The following is a 15625-nucleotide window of genomic DNA, read 5'->3' on the forward strand; positions in this document are numbered from 1 at the left end:
GAGACTTCCAGAGTGGTAGAAACAAACAGCCAATGTGTGTCTGTGTGTGTTATGTTCAGGTGTTGTCACGTAAATAACAGTGCCCAAACAATAAACAGGACAGACAATAGGATTTTATTTATTTTTACACTACATTTTCATTGAAAGCTGACCCAATCCGACCCGAGCCTGAATACAATTTATAGCTACATTTTTGACCAAACCTGACTGACCCGTCGGGTACCATCAGGCTCAGATCACCACACTCTAGTGTGTATATGTGTCCCCTATTGGGGCCTATCTAAATTTCTGTCTTTGAGAGGTATTATTTTGTAATATAACTGAATTTTCTATCCATACATATAAATTTTAAATATATTAAAATTATAAGGCATCTTTGAGTAAACTGCAAGTAACGTTTAAGTAGGCTATGTCATGGCCGGCCGAATGTCCTCTTTTTTGGAAATCAAAATATGGTCACCCTAGTGACATGCCCTGATGAAGGCCAGTGAGCATGGCCGAAACATGTTGGTGATTTTAATGTTCATCATGAACTAGCCATTTAATAAGGCCTTTTAACTTTTGCACCAGAGAAGAGTTGCCTTGGATTTTGTTTTTTTTCAAGATGTACTACACTTCCTGACCAAAGAGCACCTTCCTGGATACCATGATACTGCAACCCACATGAGCACTTCATCTGCTGTTGTCTTCATGGTCACCCTAGTGTTTGCTTCCCGCAAGATTTTAAGCCATTTTTTCAAAACCCAAACACGCACTTTTGTTGCCTAAACCTAGCCATGTGTGTGTTGGCAAAATGTAACCACTTGTTTGTTGCTGATGATAAACAAAAAAAACACAACAACAAAAAAAAAACAAAACCTCAATTTGAATACTGACATAGTGCGTTTATTCTAAAAGAGACTGTATGCAAACTGTATATTTCCTGGATTATGAAAACAGACAATGCATGTAACAGCCTGAAGTTCACACGGTGTCCCAGAACATCAACAACCAATACCAACCTAAATACCTTGCAATCATATGTCAACATGGAAAGTCCACAACCAAACATCGATATGTGACAAGGTCAAAGTGATGATGCTGGGACGACAGCTGCTACTCACCATCATGTCACACAACAGTGGGGTCACAGAGCTCATTTGCTAAACAGTCATTGTTCCCATTTGTTGGTTTTCAACGTCAAAAATGAACTTCTGTGCTTAAAAGACACTTTATTGCTCTAGTGAAAACAAATCTTATATAATAGGAATAAAAACAAACAACAAATACCGAATCGTGTTCTTCCCCCTTCTGCTTGTACTATATAAACACTGCAACTTTTACCAGTGGTGGCTGCTGGTCTTTCAAGGAGGGGAAGCTCATTTTCGGCCTACATCATAAAATGTGTCCGTTTAAATACGTAAATTCTACCCTCTGGGGCTGCTGCGCGAGGCTAGTGTGACTGCCTATGAGTGCTTTGGGACGGTGGAGGGGCTCACAGCAGCACCCGCTGCTTGTTGGGGACAGTAACTGCAGAGTGACAGAAGTCAGAGTCTCCAAACACGAGTACAGTGTCCAATAACATCAGAAAAAGATGCTAGATTTGTCGCTAGTTGTTTTTAACAAAGAAAAAGTCACTAAGAGGAAAAGTCTCCAGATCAACTTGGAACAACAGAATGAAACTTGAAAAATGCTCCAGTGGTGGTTTATATTTCAAGATCGCTGATTCACTCATTTTGCTGTCAATCAAAAAGGGATTCAGCCTCAGGCAGATCATCCAATCATCATGCAGAAGCCCACCGTCCAGGCCAGCCGAGGCCAGCCCACTGCCCCATAGACCCCCAGAGACGCTGAGCGTCCAATGGGCGGGACAAAACCGAGCATTTATCCAATGACCGTCTAGTTTCGCTGCAGTGGAACAACCCACTCTATGCTTCCCCATTGACGTCTTTGGACACTGAGCTTCCACTGTTTAATGCACTGTGACGCTATGGGAATGAATGAAAAGAAAGTCGTGTCAGTGACCTGTGATAAGTAGCTGATTCTGAACAAAAGTTGAACACGTTCTAGCGCATATTTAGTCAATGAAATGAAAAAACTACAGTACATATTTGACCACTTATTTTTTGACATTTTAGGGGAAGCTGAGCTTCCCTTGCAGTCTTAGAGCAATCGCCACTGACTTTTACCCATTTGACTTTGCAAAATTGTTTTAGGTTCTCTATGAAGTTACATGGTGATTGTTAGTGACTTGTGAGCTCCGGACTCTGACTTGGCGACACAAGACATTACTTTTGGATTTACGTTTGGAGTGACTGCAGAAAAGACTGCAGAAAAAGTGGATGCAGCTACTGTATTGTCACCTTTTGGTTTGTTGCCATTGCTATCTTGTTTTATTTGGAGCCAGAAGTGACCATATTTGGACAAGAGGGTGGAGCTGTGGAAGAGTAACAGGATGGATCTTAAAGCATACCTTGGTTTACAATCTATTAAACTCCAGATTTAAGCTTTATTTACAAAATGATCATTATGATGTATTAAAGATACATTGAAACTAGTGATTTAGACCATAAACTCATGAAAAAAATGTTTACTGAGGTATTAAATCAAGTGAGAAGTAGGGTCATTTTTTCATAAACTGGTAAACAATCTCACCTCTTTTTTTTCTTACAGTGAAGATGCCCCCTGCTGGCCTATAGAAAGAATGCAGATTTAAGGCACTTCCAATTAGTTTCATTTTTCAGAGTTGGAGATACCCTCTCAGTATGAGCCACCTATCTAGTAGGTTATTTTGCAACATGAATAGGGGCTTGGGCCCCTCTGTTTGGAGTTTACATGTTCTCTGGATCAATACATCAATTCAGTGATCCAATATAATTGATGTAGCCATCTATATATATATATATATTTATCTTCACGATATGCCTGGCAATAGCAATATTTTAAGTGTTTAGGAAGGAGGTGTGCTTGGACGGAAATGGTGACACAGAGGTGCCATGGGAATTTCAAAGTATACAGCGATGACATCTTATATCGATTGCAGGTCCCTGGATTGAATTGAATCAAAATTGTATCGTGGCAGACTTTGTAATATCAGAAAATATTGTATTGCTGTCCAGAGAATCCATATTATGTCATATCATGATGAAACTTATTATTTCCACCCTAGTTAAAATCCTGTCTCCGAGTACTATGAACCACTTTACGGTATTTTTGCATCCAATGGGCCTTCCAACCTTTGAATCTCCTTCTCAAATTGTACGTCTTGGACTATATCAACGCAGCCCCTCATACCATTTTAACGCAGGGCAGGTTTTGATCTAAACCTGCTTACAGACTGCAGTAGTCTGGGTAATTTGCTGCATTCATATTGCCCCTTGCAGTCTTTCCAGGGCTTGCTGCAGAGAAGCAAGCCCTGGAAAGACTGCAAGGGCTTGCTGCAGAGAAGCATCCTCACAGCATAATTCTGTCACCACTGGAGATGGTTAAAATGAGAAGATGCTGTGGATACAAATGGCAGCTCAGTAGCACAGAACTACATACCCATATATGTTTTTATGGCTGTATTCAGCACATGAAATTATGCACATGGATGTTTTATGGGTGGTGAACATTTAGTAAAATGTAATAAAACGGACCTGTAGTAAGGGCTGTAAATGAACTTGTGTTATACAGACTGGGCCATGGATGTCTTAATACACTGCCTCTCATATGAGCAGCACCTGTGTCAATGAATGTGTTATCTGGCATGGAACAGCTTCTCAATTTCTACCCAAGCTTTGCATTTGAACAGATTACTCTGAGATGGCTCAAAAGTGCAATTTAAGACTTGATCTTCTCTCCTTTCTCCTTTCAGAAATAATGACATTGCCCTGTCACTGCACTCCGAAACATACAATGAAATTAATGACATCTTGTAGTTTTTCTCACATCAAAAAGAGATTGTGGTTTTCTCCACTATAAGAGTCAGAGAGAAACATCAGGCTGGTATCTGCCTTTGATTGAAGAACAGCACCAAGCAATCAGATATAAACATACATGTGGACAAATATATAGGATATATATCCAGTTTATTCATATAGGAATGAATGTATACATGCATATGAGGAATGGCTATTGATGTAAAAGTCACATTAGAGCACGTGAAAAGGTGCACACCTTTCGATTCCCCTTGGACCTCTTCCATTTACAGTTTCCATTGTTGTGGGACTACAATCAGTTTTTTTCAGACACTGCCCATATCCAGTGTCCAACCTTTAAGGAGGAGCTGTGAGCTTACTGTATGACTCACTCTTCACACCTCGACAAAGAATGCTGTTCCAGAAGCAGATTACTGTGATGTTGTTATATGCAGTCTTTTATTTCTCAAACCTGCTCTTGTCCCAAGGAAAAACTAAATGAAATTTAAGAAATTTCTAAATTAAAGTTCATTTAAATAAAAAACATATATATGTACTGTATGTGACATGCATCATAACTACCAATCTGGAAACAAAATGGTTCTATGGTATAGATATGAATCTTAGCTATATTCATAAAACCATACCAACCTATTCAGCCCCATCAGAGAGGCACCAGCAGACTGAGGTGAAAGGTGTCTATTTAAACGCCTGATGACATTACACTATAATTAAACATAATGTAGTCCTCTATGTGGAGGAGGCTTATTTTAGTCCATCAGCATTCCCTGCCAGATGAAAACTGGCGTGTTCAAAAAAGCCAGGGTAATCAGGGAAACTGGTGATCTAGCTGAAAACTGTACATTTATGTTTAATATCCAATATAATAAATGAGATGAAGATGTCAAGAAGCATGCCATAGCACTCTGTTTTTAAGTGATTGCGTATGTGGTTGACATTAACAAGCATAAGTTAAGTTGTTACACTAAAAACATGACCTTGGTTAAAACTTCTTAAACCTTTGAAATGCATCATAAGAGATCAAGATGGCATATGAGCAAGAGGTTATCTCCAGGTCTGAAACGTGGAGCCAATGCGTTAGTGCCTTATACCTGCATTCTTTTTTAAAGCCAGCAGGGGGCGACTCCACTGGTTGCAAAAAAAGAATTTCTATGTATGTCTGTGAGAAAATGGCCCCACTTCTCACTTTAATTGTCACCTCAGTAAACATTTGCTCAGTGAGTTTATGGTTTCAAGACAGCATGATGTTCATTTGGTAAATTATGGTCCCATTTAGATTAGAATAGACAATAACGCAGGATATGCTTTAGGGCCTGGCTACTCTGTGATTGACAAGTTGCTACCATGGCGTTGCACTTTTTAATTAATTAATTATTATTATTATTTTTTTTTAATTTTTTAATTAACCAAGATGGCGATGACTCAAGGCTTCCAAACGGTCATGGTGGCTTCATCCACTTGGTTTATACAGTTTATTCAGACCACGTGCAAGAATTATTAATATTATTCAGCAACCAAATCATGTTCAATTACAATTAAAATAAAATATTAAATTAATTAAAAATATCTTACTTTCTACTTTTTAAAAAAAAATATTGTCACAAGGATGGCAGCTGCTTGTTACTGTACAACAACCACTACTACAACTACCACCATTTTTACTACTACTACTATTACTGCTGCTACTATTCTAGGTTTAAAGCCTTGTTTCAAATCCTTTACAGAATAGAGTATTTAGAGGAAAGAAAACTGTTTTCCAAAATATGTCTTCTACGTATCTGGAACCATGCAAAGGATATGCGTCTAAGATCAATCCATGCCCTCATCCAACGGGAATCTTGGCCTGAAAGCTGCATGCATATTCTCATACCTGGAATATCATGACGTGCTGACGTATTGCGGTAAGCGAGTTGTGTCATTTCCGGTCTTTCTGTGACAGCGTCTCTGTACTGCTCTGGTGAATTCCACTTGCCTGCTTTCTCACCTCAGTTGCTTTAACGCTGCTTTTACGTCTACTTCAAGTCATAACCCACACTGGTTCTGTTTAAGCACCTATAGCTCTCCTCCTTTCTACGACTTTCTCGCTAATCTCTTAGCTGTTGTTTGCACGCTCTTAGCCTTGTTAGCTACATTAGCTTAGCCATGGCTTCTCCTTCTCCTGCTCTTTCTTGCCCGGTGTGTCAAATGTTCAGTTATGCCTCTGCCTCCTTTAGCGACAGTGGTAATTGTAACAAGTGTAGCTTATTTGCTGCGTTGGAGGCGAGGCTTAGTGAATTAGAAGCGCGGCTCCGCACCATGGAAAACCATTCAGCAGCTGCGGTAGTTAGCCAGTCCCCTGTAGCCGGTGCGGAGCCACATAGCATAGCCTTAGCCTCTGCTAACTGTCCTCCGGTAACTCCCGTTCAGCCGGGAGGTTGGGTCACGGTCCGCCAGAAGCACAGCTCCAAGCCGAAACCCACGGCTCACCACCAGCCTCTTCACGTTTCCAACCGCTTTTCCCCACTCAGCGACACACCCGCTGAGGATAAAACTCTGGTTATTGGCAGCTCTATTCTGAGAAACGTGAAGTTAGCAACACCAGCGGCCATAGTCAAATGTATCCCTGGGGCCAGAGCATTGAATCAAATTTAAAGCTGCTGGCTAAAGCTAAACGTAGATTCAGTAAGATTGTTATTCACGTCGGCGGCAATGACACCCGGTTACGCCAATTGGAGGTCACTAAAATTAATATTGCTTCGGTATGTGAATATGCAAAAACGATGTCGGACTCCGTAGTTTTCTCTGGACCCCTCCCAAATCTGACCAGTGATGACATGTTTAGCCGCATGTCATCATTTAACCGCTGGCTGTTCAGGTGGTGTCCAGCAAACGATGTGGGTTTTGTTAATAATTGGCAAACTTTCTGGGGAAAACCTGGTCTTATTAGGAGAGACGGCATTCATCCCACTTTGGATGGAGCTGCTCTCATTTCTAGGAACCTGGCAAACTTTATTAGTAATTTAAATCCCTGACAACCCAGAGTTGAGACCAGGACTCGGAGACGCAGTCCTAAACGCCTCTCTGAGCTTCTAGTTCAGTTACCCAGCCATAGTTTTAATAGTTTTATACAAACGGTGTCTGTCCCCTGACCGCCTAAATTATCTAAATCTAAAATTAAACAAAGAGGAGTTGTGCATAACAACCTCATAAAAATTAAAACCTCTTCTGTGACAGAAAGACAAAACAGGAGAATTAAATGCAGACTGTTGAATATCAGGTCTCTATCGTCTAAAGCAGTGTTAGTAAACTAATTAATATCAGATAATCATATTGATTTACTCAGTCTCACTGAAACCTGGCTGTGTCAAGATGAATGTCAGTCTAAATGAGTCCACTCCTCCCAGTCATAATAATACCCACATTCCTCGAGGCAGCGGCCGAGGAGGGGGAGTTGCAGCCATTTTTAACTCTAGCCTGTTAATCAGTCCTAAACCTAAACTAGATTATAATTCATTTGAAAGCCTGCTCTTAGTCTTTTACATCCAACCTGGAAAACCTCGCAGCCACTTTTATTTGTTATAGTGTACCATGCTCCTGGCCCGTATTCTGAATTTTTATCTGAATTCTCAGAGTTTTTATCCAGTTTAGTTCTTAAATCAGATAGTTATTATTGTAGGCGATTTTAACATTCATGTCGACGTTGATAATGACTCCCTGGCTACTGCGTTTATCTCATTATTAGACTCCATTGGCTTCAGTCAGGGTGTACATGAACCCACTCATTGTTTTAACCATACCCTCGATCTAGTTCTGACGTATGGAATTGAAATTGATAACCTATAAGTCTTTCCAAAGAATCCCTCACTATCAGATCATTATCTGATTACTTTTGATTTCTTTTTACTCGATTACACGCCACTCAGCAACAGTTACTATACTAGATGTTTATCAGATAGTGCTGTCGCAAAACTTAAGGAAAAGATTACTTCGTCGTTAAATTCAATACCAATACCTTCAGTAACAGAGGTTTCCCGTGCCGACTTTAACCTCTCCCGAATTGATCATTTTGGTGATAGCACCGTAGGCTCGCTACGAACAACGCTCGACTCTCTTAAAAAGAAGTTAAAAAAGCAAAGAAAGTTCGCTCCTTGGTATAACTGTCAAACCCGTAAGTTAAAAACAAATATCGCGAAAATTTGAAAGGAATTGGCGATTAACCAAACTGGAAGAATCTCGTTTAATCTGGACAGACAGTCTCAAAACTTATAAGAGGGGCCTCCGCAATGCCAGAGCAAACTATTACTCAGCTCTAATAGAAGACAATAAGAACAACCCCAGGTTTCTTTTCAGCACTGTAGCCAGGCTGACTGAGAGTCAAAGCTCTATTGAGCCTTGTATTCCCTTAGCCCTTAGCAGTAATGATTTTATGAGATTTTTTAATGACAAAATTCTAACTATTAGAGGCAAAATTCACGACCTCCTGCCCTCAGATAGTACCTATCTAACCTCAAACACAGCTGTAAAATCTAATATATATTTAGATTGCTTCTCCCCAATTTCTCTTCAAGAATTGACTGCAGTGATTTCTTCATCCAAATCATCAACGTGTCTCTTAAGCCCCATCCCAACAAGGCTACTTAAGGAGGTCTTTCCTTTAGTTAACACTCATATATTAGATATGATCAATATATCCTTATTAACAGGCTATGTACCACAGTCTTTTAAGATAGCTGTAATTAAACCTCTACTAAAAAAGCCCACCCTGGATCCAGAGGTGTTAGCCAATTATAGACCAATATCCAATCCCTTTATGTCAAAGATCCTTGAGAAAGTAGTCGCAGACCAGCTGTGTGATTTTCTCCAGGATAATAATTTATTTGAGGAATTTCAGTCAGGATTTAGAGTGCATCATAGCACCGAGACAGCTCTAGTTAAAATTACAAATGACCTTCTGATTGCTTCAGACAAAGGACTCGTCTCTGTACTTGTTTTATTAGATCTTAGTGCGTTTGACACAATTGACCATCAAATTCTACTGCAGAGACTGGATCACTTAATTGGCTTAAAAGGTTCTGCACTAAGCTGGTTTAAATCTTATTTATCTGATCGTTTTCAATTTGTTGACGTTCGCAATGAACCATCCTTACGTACTAAAGTTTGTTTTGGAGTTCCGCAAGGTTCTGTGCTCAGACCAATCCTGTTTACTCTATATATGCTTCCTTTAGGTAACATCATTAGAAATCACTCTATAAATTTCCATTGTTATGGATGATACTCAGTTGTATTTATCAATGAAGCCAGAAGAAAGCAATCAATTAACTAAACTCCATAATTGCCTTAAAGACATAAAAACTTGGATGAGCACCAATTTCCTGATGTTAAATTCAGACAAAACTGAAGTTATTGTTCTTGGCCCCAAACAACTCAGAGACTCTTTATCTGATGACATAGTTTCTCTAGATGGCATTGCTCTGGCCCCCACTACCGTAAGAAACCTCGGAGTAATATTTGATCAAGATTTGTCTTTTAATTCTCATTTAAAGCAAACCTCACAGACTGCATTTTTTCATCTGCGTAATATTGCGAAAATTAGGCCTATCCTGACCCGAAAAGATGCAGAAAAATTGGTCCACGCTTTTGTTACCTCAAGGCTGGATTACTGTAACTCTCTATTATCAGGTAGCTCTAGTAAGTCCTTAAAAACTCTCCAGCTAATTCAGAATGCAGCAGCACGTGTACTAACAGGAACTAAGAAATGCGATCATATCTCTCCTGTTTTAGCTTCTCTGCACTGGCTCCCTGTAAAATCCAGAATTGAATTTAAAATCCTACTGTTAACTTATAAAACTCTAAATGGTCAAGCTCCGTCATATCTTAGAGAGCTCATAGTGCCATATTATCCCACCAGAACACTGCGCTCTGAGAACACAGGGTTACTCGTGGTCCCTAAAGTCTCCAAAAGTAGATCAGGAGCCAGAGCCTTCAGCTATCAGGCTCCTCTCCTGTGGAATCATCTTCCTGTTACGGTCCGGGAGGCAGACACCGTCTCCACATTTAAGACTAGACTTAAGACTTTCCTCTTTGATAAAGCTTATAGTTAGGGCTGGCTCAGGCTTGTCCTGTACCAGCCCTTAGTTAGGCTGACTTAGGCCTAGTCTGCCGGAGGACCCCTCTATAATACACCGGGCCCCTTCTCTCCTTCTCTCTCTCTCTCTCTCTCTCTATCTCGTATCCTATTACTGCATCCAGCTAACCCGGCCATTCTGGATGTCACTAACTCGGTTTCTTCTCCGGAGCCTTTGTGCTCCACTGTCTCTCAGATTAACTCATATCACAGCGGTGCCTGGACAGCGTGACGTGTGTGGTTGTGCTGCTGCCGTGGTCCCGCCAGATGCCTCCTGCTGCTGCTGCCATCATTAGTCATTAGTCATACTTCTTCTGTTATTATACACATATGATTATTGTCACACATGTATACTGCCAGGTATTAATACATACTTTCAACATATTGTACCGCAGTAACCAGAACTATAACTATAATATTATTACTTTCATTAATGTTGTTGTAAACTACTGTCATTACCTGCATCTCTCTCTCTCTCTCTCTCTCTCTCTCTCTCTCTCTGTCTCATTGTGTCATATGGATTACTGTTAATTTATTATGCTGATCTGTTCTGAACGACATCTATTGCACGTCTGTCCGTCCTGGAAGAGGGATCCCTCCTCAGTTGCTCTTCCTGAGGTTTCTACCGTTTTTTTTTCCCCGTTAAAGGGTTTTTTTTGGGGAGTTTTTCCTTATCCGCTGTGAGGATCTTAAGGACAGAGGGATGTCGTATGCTGTAAAGCCCTGTGAGGCAAATTGTGATTTGTGATATTGGGCTTTATAAATAAAATTGATTGATTGATTGATTGATTGATGATTCAGAAGTATTGTAGTAGTTGTAGCATTGGTATATGTGCTGACCAGTTAACACCTTCTTGTTTGAAAATCACCAGATCATGATCTTCCGCTGTAGTACAAGATGGGTTCTCTCAACTTTACCCTTGCTCAGGGGATGGAATGGAGAGCTCTGAATAACTCTGACCTCAAGAGATTCCATCAGCTTTTGGACTGTACCTTTGAATTCTTTGCCTTGGTTGTGTGGCAAAATGCTGGTTGGGCCGAATTCAGAATGTACCAATACTGAGTGCTTTTTCCATACCTAACAGTCCATTTCCCCACGTCAAGGAGGTCAACTAATGACATTCTGCAACTGTTTTAGCTCCAATAGGTTTGGGAATGGGTTGGTTTCCAAAAACAGCCCTTTGTAAAACTATATATTTGTAAATACAATTGTTTAAAGGGCCAGTGTGTAAAATGGGTTGAAAACAGTGACATCGTGGTCAAATTCTAGATTGCACGGCTCACTTGCTCACCCCTCCCGTCGGGTAAATGACGGTGGCCTCATAGGGACAAAAAGCCTTGCGCAGACACGAGTTTTTAGGAGTAGGTCTATCTAGCGACGAGGTGAATGTTTATTTAGAAATCTAAACCATGTTACGATATTGTAATGGATCACTCACGAGCAGGAGACCAGAGTAGCATTCGGGAAAAAGGCCAGTTTATTTGAGCACTCCAAAAACTCTGGTAACACTCCAGGGGGTAAAAGACTCCGTCCCAAAATCTGACTCTTCTAGCGTAACACACACACTTAATAAACACATACTCGTTTACAATACCTAGCAAGGACCCCCTCCCCTCTCTGCTCCACCAACCTCCAGCCCGCACACTGACTGACAGCGTAGCCTGTAAACAGAGTTCAGCTGTTTATTTAGCCTAGCAATATCTCTGGACTATAGTAGCTGCAATGGACGACTTTGAATGCGATTTTGAAGAGTTTCTTGTAGCTGACACAGATCCAGAGCCGTACCTGTTTGAGCCGGAGCATACAGATGAGAGCCGGAGTACACTGAGCGGGCGAGAAGAGAGGGTAAATCCTCTGCTCCCATTCTGCTGCACAGAATGGGACTCGGTGCTGCCATCGTTGGGGAGATATATCATCAGGAGGAAAAGCGCCGCAGAGAGTGCATCACAAGGAGTGAAGTTACGTCTTCTTTTCCTCGCAGATGATGGTTCGGGTTCATTCTCTCCTGTTGCGTGGTAAGTGTGGTCCATTCGCAAACTTTATAACTAAAAAAACTTTTCACTACTCTCCATTGACGAACTACTAACACTCTCTGCTGTTTCCTCCTCCTTCTTCCTTCCTTCCGCTGTCTTCGTTGGTTTATTTATACACGTGAAACGCGTTCTCTGGCTGGCTGGATTGTCTGCTCGGGCTGCCTTACATACATGGTGGCGCAAGATGGCGACCTCTCTAAAGCAAGGCCCTTGCTATATATATACAGTACAGGCCAAAAGTTTGGACACACCTTCTCATTTAATGCGTTTTCTTTATTTTCATGACTATTTACATTGTAGATTCTCACTGAAGGCATCAAAACTATGAATGAACACATGTGGAGTTATGTACTTAACAAAAAAAGGTGAAATAACTGAAAACATGTTTTATATTCTAGTTTCTTCAAAATAGCCACCCTTTGCTCTGATTACTGCTTTGCACACTCTTGGCATTCTCTCCATGAGCTTCAAGAGGTGGTCACCTGAAATGGTTTCCACTTCACAGGTGTGCCTTATCAGGGTTAATTAGTGGAATTTCTTGCTTTATCAATGGGGTTGGGACCATCAGTTGTGTTGTGCAGAAGTCAGGTTAATACACAGCCGACAGCCCTATTGGACAACTGTTAAAATTCATATTATGGCAAGAACCAATCAGCTAACTAAAGAAAACGAGTGGCCATCATTACTTTAAGAAATGAAGGTCAGTCAGTCCGGAAAATTGCAACTTTAAATGTGTCCCCAAGTGGAGTCGCAAAAACCATCAAGCGCTACAACGAAACTGGCACACATGAGGACCGACCCAGGAAAGGAAGACCAAGAGTCACCTCTGCTTCTGAGGATAAGTTCATCCGAGTCACCAGCCTCAGAAATCGCAAGTTAACAGCAGCTCAGATCAGAGACCAGATGAATGCCACACAGAGTTCTAGCAGCAGACCCATCTCTAGAACAACTGTTAAGAGGAGACTGCGCGAATCAGGCCTTCATGGTCAAATAGCTGCTAGGAAACCACTGCTAAGGAGAGGCAACAAGCAGAAGAGATTTGTTTGGGCCAAGAAACACAAGGAATGGACATTAGACTAGTGGAAATCTGTGCTTTGGTCTGATGAGTCCAAATTTGAGATCTTTGGTTCCAACCGCCGTGTCTTTGTGAGACGCAGAAAAGGTGAACGGATGGATTCCACATGCCTGGTTCCCACTGTGAAGCATGGAGGAGGAGGTGTGATGGTGTGGGGGTGTTTTGGTGACACTGTTGGGGATTTATTCAAAATTGAAGGCACACTGAACCAGCATGGCTACCACAGCATCCTGCAGCGACATGCCATCCCATCCGGTTTGCGTTTAGTTGGACGATCATTTATTTTTCAACAGGACAATGACCCCAAACACACCTCCAGGCTGTGTAAGGGCTATTTGACCAAGAAGGAGAGTGCTGCGGCAGATGACCTGGCCTCCACAGTCACCGGACCTGAACCCAATCGAGATGGTTTGGGGTGAACTGGACCGCAGAGTGAAGGCAAAAGGGGCCAACAAGTGCTAAACACCTCTGGGAACTCCTTCAAGACTGTTGGAAAACCATTTCAGGTGACTACCTCTTGAAGCTCATGGAGAGAATGCCAAGAGTGTGCAAAGCAGTAATCAGAGCAAAGGGTGGCTATTTTGAAGAAACTAGAATATAAAACATGTTTTCAGTTATTTCACCTTTTTTGTTAAGTACATAACTCCACATATGTTCATTCATAGTTTTGATGCCTTCAGTGAGAATCTACAATGTAAATAGTCATGAAAATAAAGAAAACGCATTGAATGAGGTGTATATATATATATATATATATATATATATATATATATATATATATATATGTATATATATATATATATATATGTATGTATACATATATATATATATATATATGTATGTATACATATATATATATATATATATATATATATATATATATACACACATATATATGTATATATATATATATATATAAGCATAATTATAAGGCTACTAAAACCAAACAAATTTTATTTTATAGCGATTATACACTTAGATAAACATATTAATGGGTAGAATATTCAGATTCAGATTTGACAATAAACCATGCCAAATATTACACACTGGCCCTTTAATTGACTGATGATTTCCCATCATCAGTCAATGCCTGACCACAGGTGCCTGTGCCTCCACAGACAAACTGGGGCAGAGTAGGAAGGTGTTAAGAATGAAAAATAGAATGAAAAAAAACCCCCAACAATTTTCTAAATTCTTTTTTTCGCTAATATTTCTTAGTGACAGCATCCAATGCTATCTCTGAGATCTTGCTGTAGCAGGCTCATGTGTGCATCTTGTACTTTTAAAGACAATCCTGAATATTCCAGTCTCTCAAGTTTAGATTGCCAACATGCCTCAGCCTGACTGACACTGCTTGCTCCCTGCTGTGGAACACTTAGTGTTACAGTAAATAATGGGAATTTTTACACAAGCACTTCCACTGATGATGAGATTTGTCTCTCCATTAAAATTTGTTTCTTAAAATTGTCAATCTTTCATAATCAGACAAGTTAGAATTACTATTTCCCCAAATTCTGCCAAATAGAAATATCACACTGAGTAGGTGCGTGCATGTCCAGCAAGTGTGTCATGTTTGTAAGCTCTAGGTTATACTGATAAAAAGGCCACACTGAAAACTGAATTGAGATTAGGGATGCACCGATCCACATTTTTTCACTTCCGATCTGATCCGATACCTGAATTTAGATATCTGCAGATACCGATACTATTCCGATATTATTATCATTATTGTTGATTTTATATGAGGCTGTAATAAATTCCTCTCTACAGGCAAGTATGATATGTACGTGTGTATGCATGTATGTCCCAAAAGACAACTTGAGGTAATAAGGTCAGAAAAGGAGGTCAGAAAAGCAGGAAAATCCTGTTAACAGGAAAAATCCCATCCTGAAAACAACTATGCAGCTGTAAGGGTTGTCAATATTTATTAAATTCCAAGACAGTGTTAAACTACTAGTGCAATATACGCTATCAAAAAACAAAAAAAATACCTGTCATATTAGTCTGAAAAGTACAGATACAAATCAAGTAGACACTACTATGTAGTAGTGTTGTCACAGTACCAAAATTGGGACCCATGGTACAATACCAGTGAAAGTATCACGGTTCTGAGTAGTATCATGACAGCAAAAATGAGGCAGATGTGCCTTTTGTCATTTATAAAAAGATAAATCACTTTTTTATAATACATCAATGATATTTCAATAGAAGAAATTACTTATTGATGTATTCATGCTTCAAAAACAGCATCAATAAGTGATTAACATAGGGGGATCAAAATAAAATAAATAAATAAAATAAAAATCAACCAGCCACCCTCCTCCCCTGACAAGTAAAGAACAGTCCCTTCATAAGTAAAGAACAGTCCCTAAAGTGCAGTGAGGTTTGTGGAGCGTTACCTGCCACAACGAGAGAAATGCGAATGGCTCGTTTCTCTTCTGACACATCACATACCTGTGTGCTGCTACGGCTTGGCTGTTCAGGTACTTTTGGGCAGTCATGACACCACCGAAG

This window comes from Epinephelus fuscoguttatus, linkage group LG10, assembly GCF_011397635.1.
Source record: "Epinephelus fuscoguttatus linkage group LG10, E.fuscoguttatus.final_Chr_v1".
Classification (NCBI taxonomy): domain Eukaryota; kingdom Metazoa; phylum Chordata; class Actinopteri; order Perciformes; family Serranidae; genus Epinephelus; species Epinephelus fuscoguttatus.